The sequence below is a fragment of the Centrocercus urophasianus genome, unplaced genomic scaffold (genome assembly GCF_019232065.1).
Source record: "Centrocercus urophasianus isolate 14NV4802_14NV808 unplaced genomic scaffold, USGS_Curo_1.0 seq_9, whole genome shotgun sequence".
NCBI lineage: Eukaryota > Metazoa > Chordata > Aves > Galliformes > Phasianidae > Centrocercus > Centrocercus urophasianus.
In genome coordinates, this window is record NW_024885532.1 from 27,015,836 (window position 1) to 27,027,892 (window position 12,057).

The following is a 12,057-nucleotide window of genomic DNA, read 5'->3' on the forward strand; positions in this document are numbered from 1 at the left end:
TCACCTACCATCTAATTATCATTAAAAATTCTCACTTTTTCCCCAAGGCAAGGTTTCCAGCCAAGAGAGCATACTCGAGCAACTTTCCACTTTTATGAGTAACATAAAATGATCAAATACCATCCAGTATAATCTTTTGTGCAGGCAGTTAGATTTTTTTTTTTTTTTTTTTTTAATAGTTTTAAAGGCAGACGATGAGAGACCAGTTACTCTGGCAAAAACAGGTGTTATTCTCAAAGAATATTCACAGTCCTTGATTTATCTTTAACATTTTTTTGTGAGTCAATTTAAAGAAATGAAAAATAGTGTTCCATACCTTTCCAGCTGACAAGCAAGGTAGGAGCTAATTTTCTTCACAGAATAGTTATTGGAGTCTGGAGTGATTAATTAGTGAATGAATATTCACCATAAATTCACTAAAAGTCATATTTTATGCAGACACAGCTCACTGGCAGGTAGTAGCCAAATTATGATGAGTTATGAGAAAAAATAGCCTAAGTGGATTTTGAGCCATATCCTGAACTGTGATTCAGATGTTGGAGTTTAGCCAGATAACACTTTTTGCATCTTGACAGAGAGAAAAGCCAGTCGGACCATGGTGAAGACAACTGTCATTCTCTGTTACATTGCTAGAGTGTGCATATGCATCCAGACCTTTGTCTATCATTGGCATGTGAGGTTAAGAGGCAGACTTAAGTAGGCTGATTCAGTTCAACTCTGCCTTTTATATAGAATATATATAAAAGATAGTTGGGGAAATTTCTTGGAAGATCTCACCATGTTATCAGTTTGTCTGTTGGGCAAAAAGTATATCTGAAGTTTGTTCAGCTTTAAATATCCATAGGTTGTGTTAAATCTGTCCTTTAGCAAAGAAAGTCATAGGACTCTGATTCTCAGATATTTCCAGAGACCTGGGAGCCAACAATTGCCAGGGAAGAGCAAAAAAGGAATTAGCACTGTGTAGACATAACATCCATCCTGGGCCTATGAACTTGTTGGTAGCTGTAGAAGCATGAGAGGAAAGCATCTGGATCCTGATATTGGGTGGCTGAGGAATACACTATGGGTGTATTCCTTCCTTTAACAGAGAGTAATTCAGCTCTGTTTCTTGCTTGTCTTTGCTAATCAGGTGAGAAATTGATGAAATCACAACTGCTGGGTTAGGATGTGCTTAACGTGAGTGATGTGGTCTGATGAGCCACTTGGGGACTTGGCTGGTGCTTTATGTACGCATGAGTTCACTGGGCCCCTGATGATTTTTTTTACTGCAGAATGCTGTAATATAAATAAATGTATGCTTAACCAGTGGAGTGAGGTATTCCAAATGCCCTGTGAAACATATGACCACAGAGAAATAAATATTAAAATGATATAATCTGTGCTGTAAAATGACAGATCAATGGACTGATTCTTTGGTACTCTCCCAGATATCTCCAAGGTCTGTTAGATATATTGTCCTGATAGGTCAAGAAAGGAGCAAATTGGAAGGGGATGGCAAGCTGTTACCTATTAAAGCTCTGTCTCAAAGGTCAGTAGTCAAGAGTACTGCTTTTATCTCCTGACTTTTTGTGGTATATCATAGCTAATGGTCAGAACCTAAGGCCTCACAAAACAAAAGTCTGAAAATCACTTGAAAGACAATGCAGTCATCAGTCATAGCCAACACAGTTTCATGAGGGAAAAGTCCTAGTTGACCAAGGGAAACCAACTGGCGTAATCATTTTGGATTTCATATTTCAACACTGTTTCTCATAGTATCCTTCTGAACAAAATAGCCAGAATACAGCTGAATAAAAACAGAATGTGATGGGTGAACAACTGGCTGATAAGCTGGGCTCAGAGAGTTATATAGTAAATGGGGTTACATCAGGCTGGCAGCTAGTCACTAGTGGGGTTCCACAGAGCTCAGTTTTGGGTCCAGTTCTCTTTAGTGTTTTCACAAATTACTCAGGTCTGGAACTTGAAGGTATACTAAGTTTGCGGGCTATACTAAATTAGAAGAAGCTGCTGACTCCTTCAAGGGTAGAGAGTCCTTTCAGAGAGATGTTGACAGGTTATTATGCTGGGCAATCACCAACCACATGGAATTTAACAAGAGCAAGTACTGGATTCTGCACCTGGGAAGCTATGTCTATATACTCGGAGATGCTGATGTGGCCCCACCTCAAGTATAGCTTGTGCAATACAATATAATAAGGACATAAAACTTCTGTGAGTATGTGAAAAGTGGTAATGGGCTTCCATAGTCTCAGTCTAGACTAAGGGAGAACAGTAAGGCAATCTGGCACTTAAAAAAAACAATTATAAAACCACAGATTTTTGATAAATTACCTATAGATGTCCCAGAGTATGAATTACAGTTTTATCACATGGTTTTTAAACTCTAGCACAAGACAAAGGATATTGTGCAGAGAGCAGAGTACAACAAATGCATTGAATCAGCTGCCAATTATCTAATTAGAAAACATAATTGTGGATGGAAATTTGGAGAATCAAGGTATAGTTGGCATTTACATATGGGACAGTTGGCACATCCCTATGAGTATTTATTTCACATGGGAATCATGTTGGACATGTTTCTTGGCATGATAGGTGTCCTTGTGTACTTTCAGATAAAATGGTTCTGTTCAGACAAGTACAAAGTAAAGGTGGGCAGCATGAAACAGATGTGTTAACATGAATGAGGCTCTCCTTTACTTCTATCCACTTGAGACTCGAGGGAGACAATACTTGTTGAAACTTCAGGTTCTCCTACCTGCAGCCCAACTGGATAAACCAGATAAACCAGCCTTAAGTGATATTTGAGTCTCTTCTGACTTGAGGAAGCCCAAACAACTATTTTTGACCAGAAACAATCTTTTAGAAAGCTCAGCTAAAAGGCAAAAGGCCCACTCATATCTTTTCCACAAGTAAAGATTGCTGAAGGAAATAGTGTCTATAGCTTTTTTTGTTTACAGTACATGGCTGTATAATTATTTCTTACCTTTCCAATCCATAACTTGACAACCTACATCCAAAATTTGCTGAAAACCAGAACTATGCACCTATGCATAGGTTGCCAAAGAGCCATTCAACAGTACTGAGTCAATAGTAAGCCCTCTGGCAGCTGCCCTGGGACAACTGTATTAGTCCAGCTGAAAATCCTTAAAGCTCCTTCATAGTATGGGTGAATTTCAGTGTTCTGACCATAACTGGGATTTAAAAGCAAGCAAACAAACAAATCAAAACAATAGAAAGCAACTGTAAATCTTACAAATACAAATATCTATATTCTTTCTTACATTGAAAGGTCTCAGTGAAATAAACAAAGTTGATAGCAATTTCAACACATTTTAGAAGGACTGTGAAAATTATCCTAAAAGCCTAGAGAAGTGAAGTGATACTAATGTAGATAATTACAACTTAAAGTAGATATTTAATATCCTTGAGTTGATGTTTTTAAGCCATGTGTGTAGAAGATTTCAGTTCACACTCCAGCAAAGCACAAAGGCTCTAAACAGGACAGTGCTCATTGTGAGGGTATTTATGAGCTCTTTACAAGGCATAGGAAGACTATAATTTTCTAATATGTATGCTAAGATATTTTTCTGTTTTTTTTTTTTCTCTCCTAACAGTACTTTGTTCTCTTTAGCACACTGGTGAATTTATCTAGTTCAGTTTTTAAAGCCCTTAAAACCCTTTAAAACTTTCTTCTTTTGTCCTGCTCTCCTGTTTTCCAGAAAGTGAACAACAGCTGTCTATTGCATAAAGTCACAATTTGTGGAGAGCTTCAGACCAAATTCTACTGATCAGAGATAAACACAGACGGTACTTCGTGTATTTAAACGTTAGAAATGACTAATACCATCAGGCTGTTGATTTTTTTTTCCTAAGTCAATGAATCTTATTTACTGGGTGAGGGCTTTGGAGTTCCACAATTTGGAACTTCTCAGAGATTGCCTCTAGCTCTGCAAGGTAAAGTGATAGAAATATAGAAGCAATGTCAAAGCTTTGGATTTCATTTCTTATCTGGGTTTTCACATTTGCATAGAGAGTAGCTTTCTGTGCTTCATATTTCATTATTTGCTTCTGGGGTTACTCAAAGATGTGAGGTTTTTTCTATGATTTAGCAATAGGGTGCTCAGTGCTTCCCAAGATTTGCTGTATGGGAAGGTATGACTTCTTTGTGAGCAGGCTCAGCAGTGCTTGGAACTCCACTGCAAAGGAACTGCTACAAGGGAAGCAAGCAGGATATTTCATGGACATCAGTTACTGCCAAAAAGAGGATTATTTCCTGGGTTTCATCCCCCATGCAGCACCTCTATATTACTGGCTCCAAACATCAGTTGGCTGAGGAGGGAATGTACTAAAACCTTTGCCTTCCTAATTCTGATTCAAAGCAAAAGTCCACACCTTGGAGCTTTGCAAGCATAAAAAACCTGAGAAATATGGAAGAAGGAAGGAAAACACTATCATCTCTTCTTCCAGCTCCCCAGGCCAGGTTTTTGTTGCCATTTTGGCTGATCTGACAAGGTGGCTCTGGTTTCTCCAGCCTCGAAGGACCACATCTCCACTGCTGGGAGATGACAGGCTCTTCCTGCTGAAATACACCCTCATCAGAATGCTGCTTTGTCACTAGCTCTTAAGCTTTATGCAGAACGTATTTCTTTGGACAAGGTTTCCTAACATAACCTTGACAGCTGGCTGACCATCTCTTGTGCTTTCAGAAAGTCTTATGCAACAAATATACCATCCCTTGCAAAGTAACAGCTTTTTTTGCCTTTGGTCATAAAATATTAAAACAGTGTCCAGATGTGACGGTGATAAAAACCTTTAACAAACAAACAAAAAACAATACGTTCTCCCTGATGATTTTTGGTGGTGGATTTTCTTTTATTTATATTGTTCTAATCTCTATCTGAACCGTACTGTCTGACTTATTCTGAACTATTTCATCAGAAACAAGCATAAAATAATTATGATAAATGTTACGATTAACAGCTATAGGAAAAATGTTGCCTTTTAAGAGAAGATGAATGTTCTGCAGACCAAGATATGTAACATTCAACCCCTTGTCCTTTGAACAAATCTAAAGATGCCACAAATAATATCTTAATACCACTATAAGTAAAAAGGCAATGATTTTGTATGAGAAAGTAAATTTCTAAAGGGTAAGCTCCAAACAAGAAAAGCCACATGTCATGTTGAGGTCAAATGAGAAGTAAAGATATATAGTCTAGAGCACAAGTCTTATGTGGGGTGGCTGAGGGAATGGGGATTCTTTAGTCTGGGGAAGACTCAGTAGAGACCTTGTTGCTCCCTACAACTACCTGAAAGGAGGTTGTAGCAGGTGGGGGTTGGCCTTCCAGGTAACAGAAGATGAGAGGTAATGGCCACAACCAGGAGAGGTTTAGATTGGATATTAGGAAAAATTTATTATCCAGAGGAGTGATTGGACACCAGAACAGGCTGCCCAGGGAGGCACTGTAATCCCCATCCCTGCAAGTGTTTAAGAAATGTGTAAATGTGATGCTTAGGGACATGATTTAGTGGGCAATATTGGTGGTAGATGGACAGTTGGACTAGATGATCTTAGAGGTCTTTTCCAACCTCATTGATTCTATTATTCTACAATAAAGAAGAAAGGATTGGTTACAGGGGGCTGAATCAATTGTGAAACTAATTTCCTGTCTGTGTATAGGAAGTGAAACTCTCAACTTTCAGGATGTACATTGCAATTGCATCTGCTGCTGACCAGTCTGTGTGTCCACGGTGTTATTCTCTGAAAGTTACTGCCGCTTTTCCTTGTCTGTTATTTAAAAAAGAAAACATGTATGCAGATGTGTTTCCATTTCCCATAGGTGACACAGAAAGGATGAAGAAACAGAAGGCATGGTTTTCTAGCCATTTTTGTAGTCATTTTTTATCTCAGGAGCAGCCCTGCTCCCTAAAACTACCCGGATCCCTTCTGCACCCTGGAGGCAGCTCCCACTAGAGCTGTCTGCCAGTGCTGGCTGTCCTCACGGTTCTTTTCCCCCAGCATCCTCCCACTGCTGATACCCACAGGGAGGAACATCAGCGCACAGAGCTGTAGGAACACACCTGACAAAAACATGCTCTGGAGCAACTCAACTGGAATCAACTAAAGTGAGCCAGAGGCCAGAAATAGGAAAAAAACGTGAATCCATTTTTTAAACATTGCAAAAGATGGGTAAGACACACAGAAACCCATCTTTATACCACTCAAGCCCACAGTTGCTCTCCATTTCCCATTCTTCCTTACTCTTCCTGTATTTTTTATATTTGGGGGCTAGATTTGCTTTCCTCTACCTTGCTTTGAGTTTCGCCTTCATCTTTGTGAATTAAAACCTACATACAAGGTTGGAGAAAGGCAGAAAGGTATTATCTTTTCAGTCCTTTCTGCAAGCTATTTTCTCTCCTGTCTTTTAGTGCTTGGGGCATTTTCTCCCACTGCGTTCATCCTCACGTTGGTGTTCTGCTGAATGTGGTCCCTAATGTTCAGCATCCTGCAGGAGTGCTCACCAACGCTTGCGTTTCTTTCAGGAAGCTCAGCCTTGATTTTTTTCTTCCTCTAATTAGTGTCAGAAATATTGTATTGTCATGCACCCTTTATCCCAGCATTTCTCTAATTAGCTCACCACGTTATTCAGTGTGCGCTTGAGACTGCTCAGTGCTAATGAGCCTGTCAGTCACAATCTTCAAAGACTGTATCTTCAGAGAAGCAGGAGATGGAAAAGACCTATTAGAGACAGTTAGTTCCTGCCTCAGAAAGCAAGAGTCCTTCGGGGCTGGTTTTACAGCTTGTCGAACTGGCAGTGCTGCTTCTGGGCTTTGAGGGTGGCATATGCACTTTTTTCAGCACAGCACTTTGGTCAAGGCAAACCTTGCATAGCAAAATGTAAAGTTACCACCATGTGTCAAAGGCTATGTGGAAGGATTATGCCTAGTTTGCAAATACTCTGCACGCTGGTCTTATTTTCACTGTGGAACTATGCTGAAACTGCATTTTATGTAAATCAAATCCTTTCTGAGTTGGCTGAAGTAGGGGCATCCCCTTAGATGTCCAGTCCAATAACCAGTGAATACTGCACCTCACACAGGATGTTTGTAAACCATCCACAATGAAGTTAGGATGTTACAACAGGCCTGCTTCCACCACCTGGGCCACCTCTTTGGTTCAGATCTACCTCATGCACATCTCCTGGGTCAGATCCATCACATAATAGCTGGTTCTAACCCTCACTGAGCCACAGCTCCATAGAGCCATCATTTGCTTCCCCAACAAATCTTTCTGTCTTATCTTAATGTTTTGGAAACTCCAGCACTTGGAAGGGTGGCTGGGTGGCTTCTGCACCCTCCTCACCCCATCACTGCACTATCCATGCTCAGAGCCCTTTGTCTGGGCTGCTGATCTCACTGCTTGCTATATGCATGGTTCCACTGATGTGTGTGGATATGTGTGGCTGAGCCGAGTTGGCAAGGCAGAACTACAATAATTAGAGCTAAAATTTAGCTGCAGCATTTCATGACAAGGGCCTATTTCCATGCATCAGGTGATTTGACTGCATAGATATTTCACACAAACTACAAGTGCTCCTTGCTTTTTTCATCCCCTTCTGTCCTTGTATCACGTTCATGATTGATGAGAAAAGCAATTGCAAGGCCTTTACAGAAACTTGTTCCAGTGGGATTGTTTAGGGGAGCTGCTTGGATTCACTCCCGTGCTTGAGGCAAAAGCTTCAGTGCGGAGAATGCAGGGAAATCTCTACCCCACCTCACATGTGGAAGAGCTTCAGGGATGGGTTCCTTGGCCTGCCTTGGAGGGGTAACTACTGAAGTTGCATTGCCTGAGTTACATCAACACCCACCAAATCTTCCAAGGGGCATTCTAAAACACCGGTGTGACTCCTCTTCCACTTCTCACAGCAGTCATTAAACAGAACTCACTCTCCTTCTATCAGGCAGTGATGCTCTTCAAACATTTTTTTCTTCTCCAGTCCATGAGACACACCCATTCTGTATGTCCACTAGGTCCTTCAGCCCTTAGTTCTCATGGAGACTTGGAGAACACAGCTGCAGAGCATCTTAGAGGCAGGAGCCTCCCATTGTGAATAGATCCTGACAGATCCCAATACCCCAGCAAGACCACAGCAACCTCCCCACACACCTTATTCTCTCCTGTGGGCAGTCATCTGTGCTCTGTCTTATGCTTACACACCAGCTTTCCCTCTGCAGACTAAACAATCCCTACTCATTTAGAATTACAGTCACAGAATTGTTAAAGTTGAAAAGACCAATGAGAGCAAGTCCAAAATCATCAGCCCATGCCTGTGACTCCACCACTGCCTGGGCAGCCTGTTCCAATACCTCACCACTCTTTATGAAAATAGATGTTTCCTAATACCCAACCTGAACCTCCTCTGGTGCAAATTAAGGCCATTACTTCTCATCCTATCGCTATTTACTCAGAAGAGGCCAACACCCACCATGCCACAGTCTCCTTTCAGGCAGTTCTAGAGAGCAAGAATGCCTCCCCCAAGCCTCTTCTTCTCTAGAAGATTTGTCCTTACTGGCCATATCTCCCCTGACTTTCCCTGGCCACTTTATTTGCTTTCTTCAGCACCAAACACTGGTCACAATTCCAGAGCCAACATTTCATAGGTGAGAGCAGCAGACAATTCCCTGCCTCATTTGCAGGCTGTTTGCTTTCTTTTCCTTTAAAAATCATGCCATTTCAGTCCCATATTCAACTACAAACTGTAACACCACCAATCTTCTGCCAAATGCTCTTTGCAGTGGGACATGTCTTTCTAAGGAATATCAGCAAACCTGTAAGAGTCAAATTCACCTGGCTTTCTTCTAAGTAATCCCATAGTAATTGCTTGTTACAAAATCTTTCTGCAGGAATTCTTCAGGAATTGCCTGTCACTCCACTGCCCCCTCACCCAGGCTCAGCATTATCCATCTCTGCCTTTTGCAGTCTCCAATGAGCTACTTCTCACTCATCTCCCCTTGGCCCTGTAAATGCAGCAACTGTGATGTCCTAAGGTACATCTTGCCCTCTGTCACAGCTATGAAATGATTAGTCAATTGATTGCAGTTAACCTTTTTACTAAGGGAAGCAAAAAAAGCCATTTAGCACTGATGCAGGCAAAAAGCATTAGGTATAATCAGTTAATAGCTTTCCTTCTCTACCGATAATGGATTACACATTTCCTGTTTATCTGCTTATTACTGCTGTTCCTACCAAAGCTAACATGAAATTATGCTATGACCAGAGATAGAAAGTACCACACTTCATGCCTTTTTTTTCCTGATTCCCCTTTTCATATTTAGGCTTTCACTCAGCAATCATTTCTCATTTCTTTCTGTGTGCTCCCTTGAGTCTGATCAATGAGAAGCTTGGTAATTAGCCAACCTCACCTCTTACTAAACTTCTTATTTCTCCTCCCCTCTGGGACAGTTGGCAGGTATGCACTTTAGAGTATCTCTGTAAAGAAACAGACGTATTCCATTCTCAGTCTGATTACCACCCATGAGACCTTAGTGCTCAGCTGCCCCAGCCTACTGAAATTTACTTCCTCAAAATCCACTTTATCTTGTTCCCTCCTCCTGATGTGAAGCAATTCCTTTGTGGTGTGACCTCTTGCATCCTGTCCCCTCAACTGGCTTGAAACAAAGGAGAGCCTCTGTAACTACCTTCTGTATTGAAAGTAGGTCCTGTGGATTTCACAACTTGCATGAACAGTCTGTGCTTCACTGTATCTCTTTGAGATTTTCTACATTCTGTCTCTTTTCAGCTTAAAATTTTGCTTTTTATCCTTGCCAACCAATTTCTCATTCATCTCAAGCCTTGCTGCTGAACCTTTAGTTAATTCACATACTCAAGTCACCCATGATTAGATGTAATTAGTCCTGAAAAATTCATGCTCAAGCAACGAATCGAATTGGAAGCAGTACAGTGACTGTGATTGAAGTGGTTGTTAAATGTATCGTGAGCAAGGTCACAGTCAGTCACTGCTTGTCCTCATCAATAGATACAGATAGGACCTCTCCTTTGTGGTTTATGTGATAGAGTTATTCAATTCCCAGAGCTGGCTCACAGCTTGGAAAAACATAAGAGAAGGGCATGCTCAAATCTTTCTGTAGCTTTCAGTAACTCAAAGAGGAGTGTGCTTGTGTAGCTATTTACCTTTTTGTGTAACGTGCAGCTGTTGGTGAAGAAGAGGAAAACAAGGTCCTGTTTTCATGAACCATGAAAGTTTCCAGGCACTACAGTAGTGCCTGCAGTCCATCTGACCACACCTGAAGAACAAGTTGCTTCAAAGAGAAACCCAGACCTTAGGTTGCCTTTAACCTGGCATCAACGAGGCTGTCCCTTTAGCAGCAGAATTGCTCAGCTTGGTAGATCCCAGACACCAGAAGCACGCTTCTGGCTTCAGGCTTCCTCCACAGAGTCTCAGTAGGCGTTGGTTGATTGGAAGTAATCAAATTCTGCTCAGTGCCTTGTAGGAGGGCTCTCCCAATGGACTGCTGTCCACAGCCAACAGATAAAGAAGGCCCTCCCTGAAACATTTCTGTTTTTACTAAATGTCCAACAAGTATAGCAGTCATCTGGACTATTACATTTTTCATGTGAGTTTATGCAGGGCCAGCAGGACAAAGAGATCTATGCCAATCAGCAGCAACCACACACAGCAACAGGAACAGAAGCAGAAAGTAATATTAGAAAAAGCAAAGAAAAGTACAATAACCTCGGCTTGCTCCTTCTGAGCTCAGACTCACAGTTTGAGAGTCACTGGTTGTAACACAGTTTTTTATTTGTATTTATATATATATATATACTTGAGGATGAGGCAGAGAGAGAGAGATAAGAAGGTGCAACGTAATAGCATTTCATAAAGTAAATATGCTGCATGACCTTGACAGTTATCTCTTACCAAAAGACCTTAGTAGAGCCTACTGGAAGATTATAGAAGCTCTGATTTCTGGCATACCATGTAGCCCTCCTTATTAAATGCCCAGTACCAAGGACATTAAAAGCTAAATTTCAAACATGGACTGCAAAAGAGAAAATCACTGAGTGCATTTCACACTTTTCAGAAAAAACATCGGGCATGTTGGGATGAGCTCTGGTTTTGCATCTCCATAAGTGTAATCTGAATGCACTGCCAAAGCTGGGTTTTGTCTTCAGCTTTAGCTGGAGCAGCAGTGTTTCAGCTCGCTGCATGCCTACTCCCACAGGAATATTGAAGAATAAACAACTCAAGCCATTAGGAAGCAATAAACTTACTTCCAGTAACTCTACGTGCTGTGGTAAGCTGACCCACCTTCCCACCAGTGCATTAGTCCTGAATGCAGAGGGGGCTGCGAGGCTGAGGGAGAGAGCAGGGGGCTGGGGGGGAAATGAGCTGCAATGCAACCCCAGTGCTGCTCACTTCCCACCCCACCGCAGAAAGGCTGCCTGTGCCATCACTGACAGGCTGCTTAAGCTCTTTGCACTTTGGTTCTCTGCTGGAAATACAGCTAATGCGATTTCCCTGAATTGCAGGAGGGAGTTTTGCTGCTAATTAAATGGAAGCGTATGAGGCTCACAGGTATTGCAATACCAAGGCCACTATTAGTACTTTCAGAGAATGACAGACACAGCAAACATGGTGAGAAATATGTCTGTAAGCCACAAAATAGATTTTTTTGCAATTAGGAGCTGTCCACCAATACAGAGCATTTTTTTTTTCCTCTGTGCTTCTGTCTTCTCTGAAGTTTCCTAGCTGAAGTCTTTTTCCCATACAGCATGTGAGCAGATAATATTATTCCCAAGTGGAAGAAACCTTATGAATTTGAAAGCATAAAAATCCATGGAGAGTGTTTCCTTCAAAGCCTTATTCACCACTTCAATCCTTCCTTTGAGCTCAGACTGAACCAACAATATCTAAACTATAAATTCGTAGAAAACCACTTATCTGGCCTATGGCATAACATAGCTAAAGAGTTTGTGAAGCATTCATTAAACAATTAATAGTACTCTTAAATAATAATAATAAAGAATTAAAAATA